Raw genomic sequence first — 18332 nt, 5'->3', positions numbered from 1 at the left:
TGCATGAAGCAGACAGCACAGGGAGCCCACAGATCCATAATCCCCCTACAGGAGAGAAGTGGATGGCTTTAATGATTTAAATCTTGTCAATGAGCACCTTCTCTGATTTGAAATGAGAAATTTGAAGGCTTGCTGGAATTAACCCAAACTCACCACATCAGCATTCCCCTAAGTCAATGGTCATTGACTGCAGCAAGTAGGTGCTTAATCATTTTTAATTAGAGATAATCAGACATCCTATCCATTCTAGTTACAAGATGGCAAAATGAAGGTCTGCTCAGATCAAAGTTCTCAATTTGACATTCTGACTCCAATTCTTTAAATTTGACAACATTGTTAATCCAAGGTTTTTTCCTTGTTAAGAGCAGATAAATCAACATCGACAAACTATACACGATTACCCCGGAAAATGAAGACGTGGGATGTGTTCACAGAATCCTGTTGATGTCAGCGTTTGGATGCTAATTTATTGTTCGACAACAACAGTGACAAAACTGAAAGGATTCAGAGCAAAACTGAGAGCTAAGTGTTGGAGAATGCTCAGTTGAGTCCGGGCTGGGTGTGGCGGTGTAGTCTCTCTCACTGGTGGTATCTCTTAGTAATGAGGCCCTGTGAAGCCGCGGCTCTTACCCCTCGCTGGGCCCTCATACATCATTAATGTTCCCACATCATAGTCCTGATAATTACCGGGGACGTGAATGTCACCTCAGTCGCGCCTCCTCAACAGAGGATGACAGCACAAGGTCTGTGGTCTGCCAGACGGGCCACGAGTGCCGCATCTCACACGGGCTCCTCGCACGCACACACACCCGGAGTGTTGCCACACACTCGCAAATACAACAATTTTACCCAAAGTGAACCATATGTGTCCTCTTATTATATTCGCCACACATGGGATGCTCGACTCCTTTGGCCTTGTTCCAGCAGGCTGCTCGACTTTCCTCCACAGACACTGAAAAGTAAGTTAGCATAAAAGTCAGTTCACCCAATTTACACAATAACAACACTTTTTTTCATGTCCTATTAATGGTGTGTGAATTGTTTTATAATACTGTTCTTGAGAATTCTGCCTTTACGTGGAGGTGAATGCAATTTAATTGTGTGACTCAAAAACCATATCCCAAAGAATCATATTGACAATGGACGATTCTGCACTTCACAAGTTAGTGTTAAATGCTCGTGTCCAGTGTCACTGTTCAGTACCTTTACAGGAAGTAGTGCTCCCTTTACGAAAACAGGCAGGAAGGAATGTGACAGAAGTTTGCATCCCACCAGATCTGTGATGAACTTTTAACTTACTGTCTTTGTTTAAGTTTTTGAAGCTGCACAAAACAAGACTCTTTAACTGTTGTCCTTGGCAACGTGTCTTTCGAAAAGGACTCTGGACTGGTTGATCCACAGAACTCACTATCAGCAGTTTTCACAGGAATTATTTACCTGCACTCTTTGAGCACACTGGTTGCCTGTGGTCCTGGCACTTCTCACTGCAGTGGCAGAATAGAGCTTTATCAATGACTTTAACGCAGCCCTTTCTAGTTTTCTTGGATTCAAGTCCACCCTGTTACAGAGTTATTTCTATGTTCCCAGGGTCCTATGTCCTGAGGGTCTTGTGTTCCCAGGGTCCTTTGTTCCCAAGCTTTATATAGCACATAATGGGAACCTGAAGGAGATTTTCCCCAGCTGTTTTTGTTTAATATGACATGGGCTGTTGAGGGTTACGATTGGTGTGAGGTTTGAATTGGGGAACACAGGACACTGGGAACATTGAATCACTCCCCCTCTCACCACCAAAACTAGAGGTCTAAACTGTGGTTTACTGAAGGAACAGATCATAATCAGGCCTTTGGTACATTAAAACCAAATGTTGCAAATAAAAACTGGAAGATTTCTATTTATAACGGCATGACTCTACATTTAATTACAAGCGTGCTCAGATTTCTCTCCCTTAATTGTTGATGTTATACTAGATTTGTATTTTAAAATGTGCTTAAACTTACAACCATCTCTTAGCTGCTCACATCACAAGTTTTTCTTCTGCAGAAAAATAGATAAGATTCAAAATTAGTTCCTCATCTCCTGCTACAAAAATAATGCTGGCTAAAAATGTTGAGACTATATCTCTATAAACATTAGCTAATAATGTATTTTTGAGACCTACAATGCCAAATATATGTATATTCTTAAATAACGCTTAACATTTTTTTCCTTCATTGTTTTGAGTGGCAGCAGAAAAGACATATCTTGCAACTTGAACATATGAAACCAAAGCGATCTGGATGGTTAGTTTCAAGAAAAATTCAGTTCTTCTATAATTTGGAAGATTACCAGAGGATAATTCAGTTTATTTCAGCATGGCGTATTTCCTAAATGTGGCTACTGTGGGTCTATTGTTTGTGCCAAATTTGTACTTGCCACCTCCTCAGTAGTGATTTGTGAAGATGAGAACTGAAATGTATATTGGGGGAAAGCGGTGAAGGCAACTTACAGCTGTCCAATCAAACCTGATTTATACACGAGTCATACAGGAGCCGTAACAAATGACTGCCAGCAAGTTTCCGAATTGCAGTAGAATGACAAGATTCACATGTAGACGCTACAGCCAGATAACAGTGATTCACCTTTGAGGCTGATAGCTCTGTTGACTGAAACATTCATTTATCTTTACCTGAGACTAATCGTCCATAACAACTAACTTTTTCTCAAAGCTTACAGTGTAATTTCAAATCATAGTGGGTTTACTGCAATAGCATTTTATGTGATGTAATCTCACTATGTGCAGAGACTGTTTGTCTTTTCTCCGTGGAGATGTACATTTTCTAAATTTGGCACCAACAGGTCCCAATTTGCTGCAAAGGTTTTCCTCCTCAGTCACCTATGGAGAGCCGGAGCAGCATGTCCTTTGGGATGGTCCTGTTGTCCTTCTTTCTCTGCCTCTATTTTATTGTGTCTCCTCAGTCTGATTTAGCTCCTCGTCTGTTTATTCTTGTTCCAATAAATAGGGTCGACCATCAAAGTAAAATGACTTGTGATTGTAGAAGTCAGCATCACACATGTAAACAAACAGATTAATATGCAGGTTGATTAGGTCAGCTGGCAAGTTAACCAGACAATACATCTGCATGCAGTTAGCTGTAATGGCTTTTACAGGGGGTTGTTGGTCATACTGAGACACAAGCAGTCACGGTGATTCATGTAAAAACCAGGTTTATTTGGAAAGCTGTGGAAGATTACAACTTGTCCTCTTATTATACACTACATTATTTTGCACAAATCCTTTTTTTCCCTGTATCTCTAATAAAGAGGTACAAAGTAGCACAGTAGGCACATTTATTGGAAACACACCAGACTGAACTAAACTGGGATTCTCTTTTAAAAATCAATAATATGACATTTAAAGTTCATACCAATGGAAATCCCATTTGTGGGCTATGATAAAAGCTTTTCAAACAGCAGATAATTGCACTGATAGAGCTCTTTTATGAGGAGACAAGCTACACAATGTAATGAGGAGGTAGACAAGATTTGTTCACATAAGAGCAGGTATTCTTCCTTCAAAAAGGAATTTAACAAAGAAAAGAATTGTGTGAAACAAAATTCTGCCGATTAGGGTTGAAACATTTCAAACCCCCCGCATGTTTTGGCATCAGGGAGTGAGACTTATCATTCTCGCTGTCAACTCACCCATGTGACTGAACAGATGTTTCCACATACTTCATTTCTTCTTCACTTATTCCTTGTCTGCATCTCTTTCTCTTCCCCTACAGAATACACAAGCACACACACGCATGCAGACACACTGGGTGTAGAGTAAACCCTCATTTGGCCAATTACTCTGACCTTCCAAATTGCACACCATCCAAAAGCCTCTTACAGTGAATGTAACATCCCCTCCTTCCCTGCTCTCTGGAGAGATATTCCGCAATGCTCCTCTAGCCCCACTGATAGGACAGTTTAGCTTTAAATGAGCCTGTTTTGCCTCAACACATTTCTTCCCGCATATCTTCCAGGGCTGTGGGTTTTATTGATCGCTGTTGTCCCAGGGGTGTTGGTGCCTGGACTGGGGCACTCAGCAGCAGCTGGTTGGGCTGCTGATGGTTGTTAGCCCCGCTGGCTGCTCTGTTCTGGGCTTTGTGCGGTGCCAGGCTCAGCAGTTACCCTGCTCCCCTACAGCCCTGTCTGAGGACGCTTGTTAGGAGGCTGCCTAAAATAGAGGAGAGATATCTTGACTGCACCACTTCCCTCTCCACATGCCTGGCTGATTTTCCTGGCCTGCTGGCACAGGCTTACCTGGTACCTAGAGTACAGGGTTTACATAGTTGTGTATGTGTGTTTAGGAGTTTCAAACTGTGGCTGATCTTAGTCTTGTCTTAAAACAAAGCTTGGTGGTATTATTTACCTATGCATGTTTTCATTTGTGGCAGCCTACTGGGATATCTCCCAGGGCTGGCGGCCGCAGGGGAGCTAAAGGGTGAGTCAGGGCACACGGTCTACCTCTCTGCCTCACCGTCACAACAAATCCTGGCTGGTTAGAGGCTCTGCGCTCATGCTATTGGGGTGGTTAGATAATACCCAGCATAGTTTTTCTGCATTTTAATTTGACTTGTGCTCTTGTTATTTTTGGCAGGACATTTTCTTCCAGTACCTCTGTTTAAGTGGGCCCCACACTAGAGGATAATTGGTCCGATGGTGTGTCCAATTCACCCCTCCAGACATTCGCGGGGGCGTTCCAGATCTAAACTGATGATCTGCAGAAATGATCCAGTATTGTCAGGGGTTTAGAGACATAATACCCCAGACTGGATCAGAGTTACCCCGGTTTTGAATCATAACTATCAAACACGTTTGAAATCCTGTGTTTGAAGGAAACAACGAGACAATATTGAGCATCACTAGCCCCACAAGCCTAGAGCACTGTAATATTAGTATGGAATGACATCTACGTGGCAGTAGAAGGCCAACAAATGTATAAAAATTACTGCATTTCTAACAGGTTTAAGTCTGCCTTCCACCTGTGTACAAAAAACAGTAATGTAAGCCTGTAGAAGTAGTTTCCATGAGCCATGTTTGAGACTAGCTACAAAACTTTATTTCCAACTCACCTCCAGCTGGTGCTGCAAAATCTATAATTGATTGCTGATTACGTCTTCTCGACTTCATCCACAGTATTTTTTCCTCCTATTTTGTTTTCCAATGCAAAACATACACACAAGTGCGACGAGCTGACAATGATGGTTTGCCGCCAAGTCACATTTTAGCACCACGTGCCTGTACTCGCTTATTTGAAATCATTTAAACACTAAGTTTGTGGTCCTGCTTCTTGACTGAAACATCTGGTGTGTGTGTTCCTAAAAATATGTTATGTCTGTGGTCTGTCACGTTTTTTTTTTAAATCGATTAAGATTTGAAAATCCTCTAGTGTGCACCAGACAATAGACTCGTTTGTTCAACTTAATCATTAAAATGTGTTTCAGTCATGTGGCCGTTAACTAAAACGCTCACGCAGTGTTCGTGTGACACCACCTTTAATTCATTTAAATGAGTAAACCAATTGAAATAGTAAATTTAATTGCATCACAGGTCGCTCCCAGTCATTTGGCTCATTGAACTACAGCTATCATTACATTGGCCAGTAAAGTAATGGTTTCCCAATACAGTAGTTACACTTGAGTTTCATAGTACCACAGACAGTCATCCACAAATATCTGAAATTGTTGGGAGGTAATGCTCTTGGCAACCGTGAGGCCAGGTGGTGCGCATCAGTACACACAAACAGCCAGCCAATCAATGTTCATATAACAACCAGATACACTGACTGACATACCAGCTATCAGCCATTCTGTTAAGTGTTAGATATTGCACGCTACCTCTGCACTTTATCATGATTTATTACACTCTTCATTGAATAATTTTCTACAAATCATGGCTGACTCACAGTTTGGCCTCTTGATAAAAGCAAGTAAATGTAATGTTTTTGTTTGTATTTATTATACATAACTTGTTTGCAAAATGACCTTACTTGAACTTTTCAAAGTACAACTGCAACGTCATCTGTTACCTAGCTGTGTGCTGACAAAAGTGTTGTTGACAGGCAGTCATCCTATAAATAACACATGGTGAGTGACGAAGGCTCATCCAAAATATACATAACTGTCAATATAGGAGATGTGATGCAAAATGAAACTTGGTCAAATGATAAATTAAAGCTTTTAAAGATGGAAATTAAACATATCAATTTTTTTTTTTTTTTTTTTTTTTTAAATCTCTGCTTTAATCTTTAATGTGGGACCAGGTACCCAATTTAGCATTCCCTCGTGATTTAAAGCCTGTGCCGACATCAGATTAATTTGCATATATTCTGAACAAGAACAAATCTAGCCAGGGTCTGATCTTGGAGGAAGATGCCATGTCTATTCCTCCTTATATCTCTCAGATATATACAATACAAAAATATTTCCATGGAAACTGAGCTGAGTAATAAAGAAGCTAGACTGAATGCCAATCATTCGTATCCATCTAGACTCATATAATATATGTAGTGAGGACTTTGAAGGAATCCTTATGTGTGGCTTGGGTAATAAAGATGATTGACAGTAGACAATGCTTCAAATATGGATGTTGCTGAAAAAAATGCTACAAATTCTAAAACGCCTTGACCTTTGACTAACAAAATCTTATCAGTACATTGTTTAGTCCACTTGAATGTTTGTGACACAATAAGTCACATTGAGGCGTTCCTGAGATGATGGGTTTCACAAGAATGAGAGGATGTGAGGTCAGAGTGACCCATGACCCCAAAAATGTAATCAGTTCATCTTTGTGACCAAATGAAAGATTTTGCCAAATTTTAAGAAACTCAAGCTGCTCTTGACATACTACAATCATGAGAATAGCATGGTAGGAAGAATGGATATCCTACAAACATAATGCTTCTCGGCATGGCTATCACTGTCGCAGAGGCATAAATAGTAAATATGTTAAGGTGTATCAACAGTATCAGTATCTGGCTGTACCATTTGCATATCGCTGTTGTCAAATGAAAAGCACTAAGAGAGCTTTTATGGTATATTAAACTTGAGTACCTTCTGAATCAATTTGTACTATTTATGAATCGATGATCCTTTGCTATGAAATTATTCTAACAAGGTTTCAATGCATTTTGCAGTCGATGAATTATTATGGTATCTGTAATGATGATATAAATAAGTTGGCATGCTTTATATTGCATACAAATATTTATTCTAAATTCCAAATAAAGTCAAGCTGTCATATTTTCTTCCACACAGCAGCAGAAATTACGAAAGTCTGTATTTAATAACCTTAATATCAGTGTTAAAATCTTCCATTTGAAATCATAGTCATTCATCATGAGAATCAAATCATGACAGCATAAGTAGTTTTTACACAAACACGCAAGTGGTAAAGGTAGTAACATGCATAAGTTAATTTGATGGAGGACTATTGGTTTTCTTGGCTTCAGATTTGGGGGTATTTTCGACACATTCATTTGTCTTTAACCTTGTGCTGTTACACCGCTGTGATGTGATCATGCTAAAACTCACAGTTTACAACTCAGTGTCATTATGCCAGAGAAGCTGACTGGTAATCATCCAGAACACCAGAGGCATCTGATTTCTGGTGCTGCTGCCAAAACATCTGAAAGAAGGAAAGAAAAAACTGTTGTTCTGCAATTCACTCTCCACTGGGGTTTGGGAGTATTTTATGGCTGTGCCCACATCAGAACTGGGCACTGAGTCGGCACAGTAGGGGGGCGCTGTTGTCTGTCATGGGTAATGTGGCATGCAGGAGTCATGGGTGGAGTTCAGCAAAGAAGAGATCACGCACATTTAAAGGCTGAGTTCGCCCAAACGACAAAAAACAAGCGAAGACAACAACAATAACAACAACCCAAAAAACACAAGCTGTCCTTCGTTTACATTTTGGATACAATTTCACCTTTGTACATTTATTTATTGCACTAAAATGAACTAAAGGCAACATGTGCACTGAAGGACATCAGTTAAACTGTAGTAAGATGTCACAACCAATTGAACATTAAATGAGAAACCAGTGAGGACGTGTTTTTCAGATTTAATATTTACTTTTTGTTTCATATTATCCTACTTTAGTTGTCTCCCAGTTGCGTAATTTATCTTAATGTACTGTGGTTTTTGAGTTGCTCCTCCTTTCCTTTCCTTTCCTTTCCTTTCCTTTCCTTTCCTTTCCTTTCCTTTCCTTTCCTTTCCTTTCCTTTCCTTTCCTTTCCTTTCCTTTCCTTTCCTTTCCTTTCCTTTCCTTTCCTTTCCTTTCCTTTCCTTTCCTTTCCTTTCCTTTCCTTTCCTTTCCTTTCCTTTCCACAATTTTATTGAAGACCCCTTCATTCTCACACGAGGACCATGTTATGACATCACCTAGAAAGTCACTGGCTGTTGTTTCCAATTTACACATTTAACTGGTCATGAAACACTGATCAAACAGTCATTTCCAACGAAATCACACCGCTTTCCCAGGGCCAAACTAAAGTGTCTTTCAATGTAATATTTACAGAGAGCTCAGACACTAATTTGATATACAGAACATCATCTAATGTACAGTATTCAGTACATATTCCCTCTAACACTTTCAGACAGAAAGCCAATACCTCGTCCACAGCTCTGTGTAAAGCCCGAGGATAGAGTTTTGTTTTGCCAGATGCAACTAACGCTCTCACATAGCAAATTAAGCACATAGCAGCAAAAAGATGACATGACTAATTAGATCTATGTCACTGATTTCAATTAATTCCAAATATAACCTGGATGGTGTTAGAGTTTATTACAGTTTATTCCTATGTATTTCATACTTACAATCTTTGCTGTAACTTAAAGGCAGGTTAGTGCAGCCCAGTTACTGCATTTCTCATACCATCATTAAATTGTATTTATTTTAAAGAAATCGTACTTCTGCTGATATGAAGAAATTGATGCACTTGTTTAACTTAGAGATCTCTTGGGCGAGAATCTGATCTGCCGCCAACGTTTATGGCTAATTAAGTGTAATGCTGTCATGACATTTTTTTTTATTTAATTTAATTCTGTGTCTGATCCTGTTCAGATTTTTAAAAGAAGGCATTGGAGTGTTTCAAAATGTAACATGTATTATTGATTTTGAATATTGAGTGTCAAATATTTATACATTGTCAGAGATAAAACCGTACAGTGCATCTGGAAAGTATTCACAGCGCTTCACTTTTTCCACATTGTGTTGTTACAGCCTTATTCCAAAATGGATTAAATGCATTTTTTTCCCTCAAAATTCTACACACAATACCCCATCATGACAAAGTGAAGAAAGTTTGTTTAAAATTTTTGCAAATCTAATAAAAATAAAGAACGAAAATATAACACGTGCATAAGTATTCACAGCCTTTGCTCAATACTTTGTTGAAGCACCTTTGGCAGCAATTACAGCCTCAAGTCTTTTTGAGTATGATGCTATAAGCTTGGCACACCTACTTTTGGGCAGTTTCTCCCATTCTTCTTTGCAGAACCTCTCAAGCTCCATCAGGTTGGATGGGGAGCGTCGGTGCACAGCCATTTTCAGATCTCTCCAGAGATATTCAATCGGGTTCAAGTCTGGGCTCTGGCTGGGCCACTCAAGGACATTCACAGAGTTGTCCCAAAGCCACTCCTTTGTTATCTTGGCTGTGTGCTTCGGGTCCTTGTCCTGTTAGAAGATGAACCTTCGCCCCAGTCTGAGGTCCAGAGCGCTCTGGAGCAGGTTTTCATCAAGGATGTCTCTGTACATCGCTGCAGTCATCTTTCCTTTGATCCTGACTAGTCTCCCAGTTCCTGCTGCTGAAAAACAGCCCCACAGCATGATGCTGCCACCACCATGCTTCACTGTAGGGATGGTATTGGCCAGGTGATGAGCGGTGCCTGGTTTCCTCCAAACATGACGCTTGGCATTCAGGCCAAAGAGTTCAATCTTTGTTTCATCAACCAGAGAATTTAGTTTCTCATGGTCTGAGAGTCCTTCAGGTGCCTTTTGGCAAACTCCAGGTGGGCTGTCATGTGCCTTTTACTGAGGAGTGGTTTCCGTCTGGCCACTCTACCATACAGGCCTGCTTGGTGGAGTGCTGCAGAGATGGTTGTCCTTCTGGAAGGTTCTCCTCGCTTGACAGAGCAACACTGGAGCTCTGTCAGAGTGACCATTGGGTTCTTGGTCACCTCCCTGACTAAGGCCCTTCTCCCCCGATCGCCCAGTTTGACCGGGCGGCCAACTCTAGGAAGAGTCCTGGTGGTTCCACACTTTTTCCATTTACGGATGATGGAGGCCACTGTGCTCATTGGGACCTTCAATGCTGCAGAATTTTTTTGGTACCCTTCCCAGATCTGTGCCTCGATATAATGCTGTCTTGGAGGTCTACGGACAATTCCTTGGAATCATGGCTTGGTTTGTGCTCTGACATGCACTGTCCACTGTGGGACCTTATATAGACGGTGTGTGCCTTTCTCAATCATGTCCAATCAACTGAATTTACCACAGGTGGGCTCCAATCAAGTTGTAGAAACATCTCAAGGATGATCAGTGGAAACAGGATGCACCTGAGCTCAATTTTGAGTGTCATGGCAAAGGCTGTGAATATTTTGTTTTTTATTTTTAATAGATTTGCAAAAATTTCAAAAAAACGTTTTTCACGTTATCATTATGGGGTATTGTGCGTATAATTTTGAGGGAAAAAAATAATTTAATCCTTTTGGAATAAGGCTGTAACATAACAAAATGTGGAAAAAGTGAAGCAGTGTGAATACTTTCTGGATGCACTGTACATCTCCAGTTTCAGTTGAAGTTCCTTTTCCCTTCCATTATCTGCAAAAAGTGACCATATTGACAAATTCATTATTGACCTACATTAAGAATAAAAAGATGTCAGTGGATGTCAAATACCATTTCAGGTAAACAATCTGTAAATGAGCATCTGGAGCAAATTTTTCCTTATACCCTTAGCTCATGTTAACAACCATTGAATTGAAAAAAACAAAACATCCTTTGTCACCTTTATACTTCATCCTCTCCATTGAAAATTAAAAAACTATACAATACATTCCTTATGGGATGAGCTTTTTTTTTTCTCAAAAGAACGCTATCCATCTGTCATATTCACTTTTCATTGGGCCAGTTTTAGCTGGTTTATAAACTGCAAAGAAGCAGCAGCAGCAAGAGAGGAGACTGATGCACCTCTCCATCACCACGCCACCCTCTCCCGAAAAGGAGTGAAATTAATTAAATTCTGGATGAGACAAAGGCTTAGGACATAAAGGGCTGCTGTTAGCATTTTTCTAGCCCATTGATTCCTTGTTACTACTGCACATTATGGCCCCCTGAATCCTCATAAATCAATTCATACCCTATTGTCCTTTTCAGAAGGCTCTCTTCACTGTTGGCTCTAACATGGCCAGGGTGACAATAATCTATTGTTTCAGTTTAAATCTCAGTGCTGCGCCCCAGACCAATGGCCACAGAGGGCATCAGGATGTATGTGCTGCCTGCAGGAAGCCGGGGTGAGGGTGAAGGCGCTGGTTACTGAGCAGTGGCTGTCACATAAGGGTTGAACTCTGCAACATAGGGAATCTATCTTTGTCTATGTGAGGGATTTGTACCAGAAACCGCTGAACTACTTAACGACTTAAAATACCTCGATTTCATTTAAATGGAATTTAACAAGCAGGTGAGAAGGACAATTTCAGTGAGTAAATCCTCAGATAAATGTATGCAGATTAGTGTTCAGAAGAAAAGTGATTCTCTCTCTGCGAGTGTGGATCGAAATTGAAGGCTGTTTAACAGAACAATTTAATGCACCACTTCTGTGTGTGCGGCAGTTTTTGTTTTTCATGATTGTAACTTTAAACGATCCCTGAGGTATGTGTTTGGTTGGATTGTAATTTGGTTTCCCACTTTGGTTTATCAAAAGGTACTGCAAGACTTGAAATTTAACTCGCATATCAAACCTAGAAAGCTGGTAATAAAATTGACCTCCGATAGTTATGAAAAAGAGAGCAAAGCCAGGCACAAACTGCTCATTTTCAGGAAATATCAGGTATGCTTAATATATTCTTTTAATTAAGGTTTGACTAAATTTATTTACGTGAGAAAACCTTTTACTGCATGCTTTCCATTATTGTTCAATGTGTCATGTGTTACATTGAATTGCTTACATTCATTTTATATAAAAAACAAAAACCTAAGGCACCCATCAAATTTATTAAACTCCAAATACATTTCAGTCATTTCAGCCCTCAATGTCGGTGTGCTTGTGTATAGATGAATGCCTACATTAACAAGTTCAGAGTAGTTTACAACCTTAGAAAGGTTGTTCAAGGCTGTGACCGAGGAGGTGAACATGGGAGAATACCAAGAAAAGAAAAGTATTTTTTTTCTGAGCAGGATTGTTTACAGCTGGGTTACACTCAAACTTTAGATCGATTGCAACTGGTCGTTGACTGACATTAAGTACACCAGTGAAGCAGCTAGTTAGACACCAGAGCTTAGCCTGAGACCATTATACATAGCTGGCTGCCTCAGCCACATACTGTATTGGCAGCTTTATGAAAAGGGCTTTAAAATCTAACTTTTAAACAGGTAACAGAAATGTTTTTAATCCTCTGGGAACCATTAATGGACCGTGAATTGAATGCCTCTAATCCCATTTATCAATAACTTGTGTTGGGATGATAATTTGACAATTGAACCTGAAGTTAGGACCAAAGGAACGCTTAAGGAGTGTCCAAGATGGTAACTGTTCATCCTCTGCAGAGCATGAATGTGTTTGACAACTTTTATAGCATGTTTGTCATTAAATTGTAATATAACCAAAATATTGAACAGATAATTATAATAATTGACTGATCAGCACACTTCAGCCCTGAAAATGTTTAAAAGGAATATCAGTAAAATTGAATATCAGTAAAAAAAATTAAAAAAAATCAGTAAAAATATATTCTATATGTCTTTATATTTATTTATATTTGTTTGATATCAACCACTGGGATTCTTTTGTTTGGTGTTACCCATCATTAAACACAAAAAGGGTCAGAATCAAATTGATTTATAAAGCACTTAGAAGTCAACAGGTTGATCAGGAACAAGATTGTCGGATAAGTAACAAGCATTTTGTGCACCGTGTGTCATGTGTTTTCAGGCAGGGAGAAGGGGTATAACAGATTTCAGTCCACCAACCCAAAGGAAATGTGTTTTGGAAGCAGTTGGAAGCCTCTGTGGCCTGATTTGCTTGCTTCATCTGGTTGCAAAATGTGAACATAATAATAGTCTTTAACCAATCAATCAGTGCAGCTGTAATATGATTTCATGGGTGTGATTTGTCCTTTTGCACCATCAAATATTTTTTTCATCTTTTTCACTTTAGGGATCCAATAATAATTGCAGCAAAAAAAAAAAAAAAAAAGGTAGTCTTCTCATCAGGTAGTTCATTCACTCATTTTCAGTTTATTAATACTGATCAGAAATGCAGAGCCAGTGACATCAATGACAAACCAGCTCAATGACATTCAGCAGCTTTGACAAAAAGAAAAGAAAACATGGACTTAATTGAGCTCTTGTTCAAAAAGCACCACTTACAGTTTAAAGTGCAACTACAGCAACACCAGCTAGTCCATTTGACTTCTGTCACATACCTTTCACATGCTGTGCAGTTAAATTTCTTGACAACAGTTAAATGAGTTGGGTCTTTGACATGGAAAGGTGTGATGGCCTAGAGATATCAGTGTGGGAAGGTGGAACTGAGTGCCAAGAGGTCAGTGTGGGACAACAGAAGCCTGACAACAGCCTGTGGGCACAGCTGTAGGCACTCCTTTAAAGGTCACTCTGGCCTCAACACGCACCCCATCAAGCTCTATCACTGAACACTGCCCATAAACTGACATGTGATGTTGCCCTTTTTTTTTTTTCCCTTTAAAAGAACCCATGTACTGTAGTTGTTAAGGTTAGGGTCTCTATTGTTTTGTTTTTTTATTTATTAAAACACTTCTACATCTAAGATACTTTATTAATAATATGTCTTGTTTTGGCCCATTCTGTTGTTTGGAGGTGAATTTTCATTATTTTCATTAATATAAAACCAAATGTGCTGTGAATTCACTTATTTTCAGATCAGCTGCAGTGGAATTTCAAAGGTTGCATTTTGTTTTTTTATTTTTAAACTTTCTAAATTTGTTTTTGGGACATCATTCTCTGAAGAAAAGTCTTTACTCGACTACCACTTTTGCACTTCTGTTCAACAGTCTTGCAGGGAGAAATCCATCATGGAAAAATACATACCATTTTTATTCCCATCAATTGCCACACAGGTCAGAATACACTGCAGCTACTGCCTCTATCTATGGCCATATTTTGGCTGTTTGCTGTTTGAACAACAGGGCACAGTATTATTGCTTTATTCTTCCTTCACACACTTTTTCTGTGTAAACAAATTACTGTTATATACTAAAGCTATATTATGTACTCAGCTGCACGTCCGGGATACAGCAAAGACAACATCTTCTACTGAGGATTGTCAAAAGCAAATATACTGAGCGAGGAGTAGCTGTAGATGATGCTGATGGCACATTGAGAGAAAAGAGGTCAACAGAAAAGTAAATTACAACACTAAATAACTATTAGAGAGCAGTGAGCATTACAGATTGATAATGTCCAATGCCTAACGGGAGCAGAGGGTCCTCTGCAGATTAACTTGGCACCCATAGGATACAGTTCTATGACATACTGTAGTTTAAGGCAGGCATGACATTCCTAATGGATCACAAGACCTTCTGAGGAAATGATGCTTCACTCCATGTCTATATGGTTGATTTAATGCTTATGGTGCACAGTAAACGTAAAAGATGAAGTAAAAGTAAATGGTCATTAATTATACCATAACCTTCTACCCCAACCTCCACCCCCCTTCTGTCTACAACTATCACATAAATGCAAAACAAAGTCAATGCCATAGACCCAGAACTGAGCACCTGATAGTTTTCAAAAATTATATTTGATATAGATTTCTTTTCATCTCTGTTAACTGATATCCAATAACCCCCAGAGGCTGCAATGATGACAATACGAATGTGTTCATTGGAACAAATGACATATTAATGTCAGCACCGATATCCTTACTGTCGTGGGGAAGTGAGTTTTTATATATAACCTGAACCCCGGATGGCACTGGAATGGGTCGTAGGAAAATAGTTCATCCTGTGTGCACCATTAACAGAAACAGCAAATTTAATGGTAATGCCATTAGTTATTAATAGCTCATATACGGAATTGATAATTGACCATCATGGAGTGCCCAAACCAATAAGCTTCATCCTCTGTGGAGCACATTTATCAAATTTTTAATGAGTTTTGACATTAAATTCAAATATTGTTTTGTGTACGAGTTGGAATTTTGGTCTGATGGTGTCGTGGATTTTGTCTTTATCTAATTCTTGGTGAGAAAATAAAATAAAGGTTCTGACGCCAAATGCCTTTGTCGTCTTTTAATCTTTGCAAAGAGGTATCACAGTCACACAGAGTACATGAGCAGTCTGCAGGTAGTGAGCATGAGAGTGAGACCCTGAGTACAGAAAACAAGAACCTTTTATGAGGGAAGTTCTGCTATCTCTGTTCATAGCAGGTGGAGGACTCCCCTGTATGGGAAGAATCCTCCTGTATGGTATTGGTTGTACTCCCTATCGTCTGAGGGAATATTTGGCATCAGGGTCGAGGTCACCGTGTGTCAAGCCATATGCAGTAGAGAACAAAGAAAACTTTTGTGTTACATAATGAGTATATGACATCATCTGGGGAATATATGTATCAAAAATAATATGTGTATCACATGGATAATGGTATGGGAAATTACCATTACAGATGGTGGCACTGAAGGAAAGATGAGAGGCAACTAAAAATGTAGAGTTCACTCTCTGGGGACCATGAATATCTCAGATAATCTGCTGCAATTTAATGCAACATCTTCTTGATAATTTTCAAGATAACATGTCATGTAACAAAATGCACATTGAGAGAAACATTGCTTTGACAGTCGTACTACAGGTCATGGGGTGTTAGGACATTTTAGGACACATCTTCTGGGGATCATAAATATCCGAACCAAATATATTTGCAGTCGATCCATTTGTTATTGAAATATAGTGCTTTTAAACATTTAGACAGATTAATTTAATTGACTGATTGCCCTCAACTCTGTTACAAAAAAAATAAATAAAGATTTTGTATTAAACTATTAGTATGTGCAGAGCAGAGGCAATCTTGTCTGCACTCTTATAATAATGTGCGGGTGGTCTATTGTCATATAGAACTGAAATGAATTACAGTGGCTCCATTCTTGCTTTATCACTCACTGCTGAACTTTTGATACACTGAGAAAATTATGCTGCTTTTAACAATAGAAGTGGGTGTATTATTTTTAATCACTAAGAGAGTTGCCTTCTGGCAAAGGATTATTACAGCCAATACACTTGCCTGAGGTTCATTTGATTGTTTAGGGTCAAACAATCTACCTTTTGGTACAAAAAGCATTTTTTGTTTTGTTTAAAGAAAGTAAAAACAGGAAGTACACTTGGTATTACTTAAAGTTCTGGAGGATTTTTGGTCCCTTTATATATATCCCATTATACGGTTCATTTTCAGTTGTCATAAATGTGGATACATGTTTATTTTTTTTATCCTATTGTAAATTAATAATCTTGAATAAAACATTGGACATTGGATTTGAAATTACTTTTTACAATTATAAGTCCTATTTTAGCAATACCGCTTCCCCATTTCTTTGGTATTGACTTCACGGTGATCTCGGTCGTAAGAAGGGTGATTTGTTTTTCTATTAACATTATTTCTTATGGAAATAGATTTTCCTAAGCTACATGTCCATCTGAATGCCTGTGTTCCCCGCTGTTGTCACCATCCTGCAGTTGTTTCTTATAGAGCAATTTCGATCTCAGGCATCCTAGGTGTCAAGCTAATTTAAGCAGCTGGAGAGAAAGAACCAGCATGAGGAAAGGACATAAGGTTAAGAAGATAATGTGCTTTCTATACCAAGCTGTCTTCCCTTGTGTCTCCACTGTTGTTCCTTTGTTTGTTTTAAGTTTTATAATGGGCCTTTCCATTCCCAGGCAATTTCCGCTCTCAGTCGTGCTGTCGGTGCTGGTCACCGTTCATGGTGAGGCAAAGATCACTGTGGCCAAGGGCACGTCCGCTCGCCTGTGACTCCACTGTCAGCACTAATGCATTCAGGGCAGAGCTACACGCTTTTTCAGGTGTGTCGCAGGCTGCAGCATCAGCAGATTGTAATCAAATCCAATCTGGTATTAAAAGACGATCTTGACACTTGACTCCATCAAAAGAAAACAGGGAAAGTTAGTTTATATAATGTGACTGTAGACAGGTCCTCGATGATCTCCCTGCCTCTAGTCACCTTATGAAACTTAATATGGATGCTACATGCTACATTCAACCATTTTGAATGGAGACAATAATGATCCTTTGATCGGCATCACAGTATATAGAGCTTTTCTGTGTGAATTGTTAATGTGCAATTTCCACTGCATGTGACTGAAATACAACAACACAACACATGCTTCAATCAACGATACACTGTACATCTTCAAGGGAGGCTTTGCTCCTGATTTGGCACCCTGTTTTCATGCATATTCTCGCTGCCACATCGACCTCTCACTTAGAAGCACTTTGAGAAGAGTCAGTCATGCGGACATACATGACACCGGTCTTAAATCTCAGACACTGCTCAACAAGGAAGTGCTGATCATTCATCCACATTCTCACTCATGTATTCATTCAGATGCACAGTGTCACCTTAAAGGGAGAAACTGAATTCAGAGGAAAATCAATATGATAAACTGCTACTTGTTTTGTCCCTAAATTGTTTCAGTTTGGAAATCGATACGGAAGCCAGAGCCATTCATCACCGTTTGAGAGAAGTGGGCGCCCCGCGGGAAAATATTAGGGCCTCCATGTGGAGCAGAAAAAAAGAAAATGCAATGGGTGGGTGAAGAAGGAGGTAAGCCGATGGCCGGCAGGGAGAGAAAAAAGGAATAAAGACAAAGAGAATAAATACAGGGCAGCGAGATGGAGAGAGGCAAGAGAACAGAGTGGGAAGAGCAGAATTGTAAGATGCTTCTGTCTCTCCATCCTCCCTCTCTCTCCCTCAGAAGGATGGATGACGTGCAGGGGTTTATCAGACGCTGACAGACACAATAAAAAATAACCTTCCCAGTGTGGGGCCTGTTCAAATTAATACTGTGCAGCAGGCGACGTCTGAGCCGGGTCATTAGGGG

This window comes from Brachyistius frenatus, unplaced genomic scaffold, assembly GCF_029030835.1.
Source record: "Brachyistius frenatus isolate BFR_SWC_R1_liver_20210118 unplaced genomic scaffold, ASM2903083v1 Contig_22, whole genome shotgun sequence".
NCBI lineage: Eukaryota > Metazoa > Chordata > Actinopteri > Embiotocidae > Brachyistius > Brachyistius frenatus.
This window is presented reverse-complemented; position numbering follows the sequence as displayed.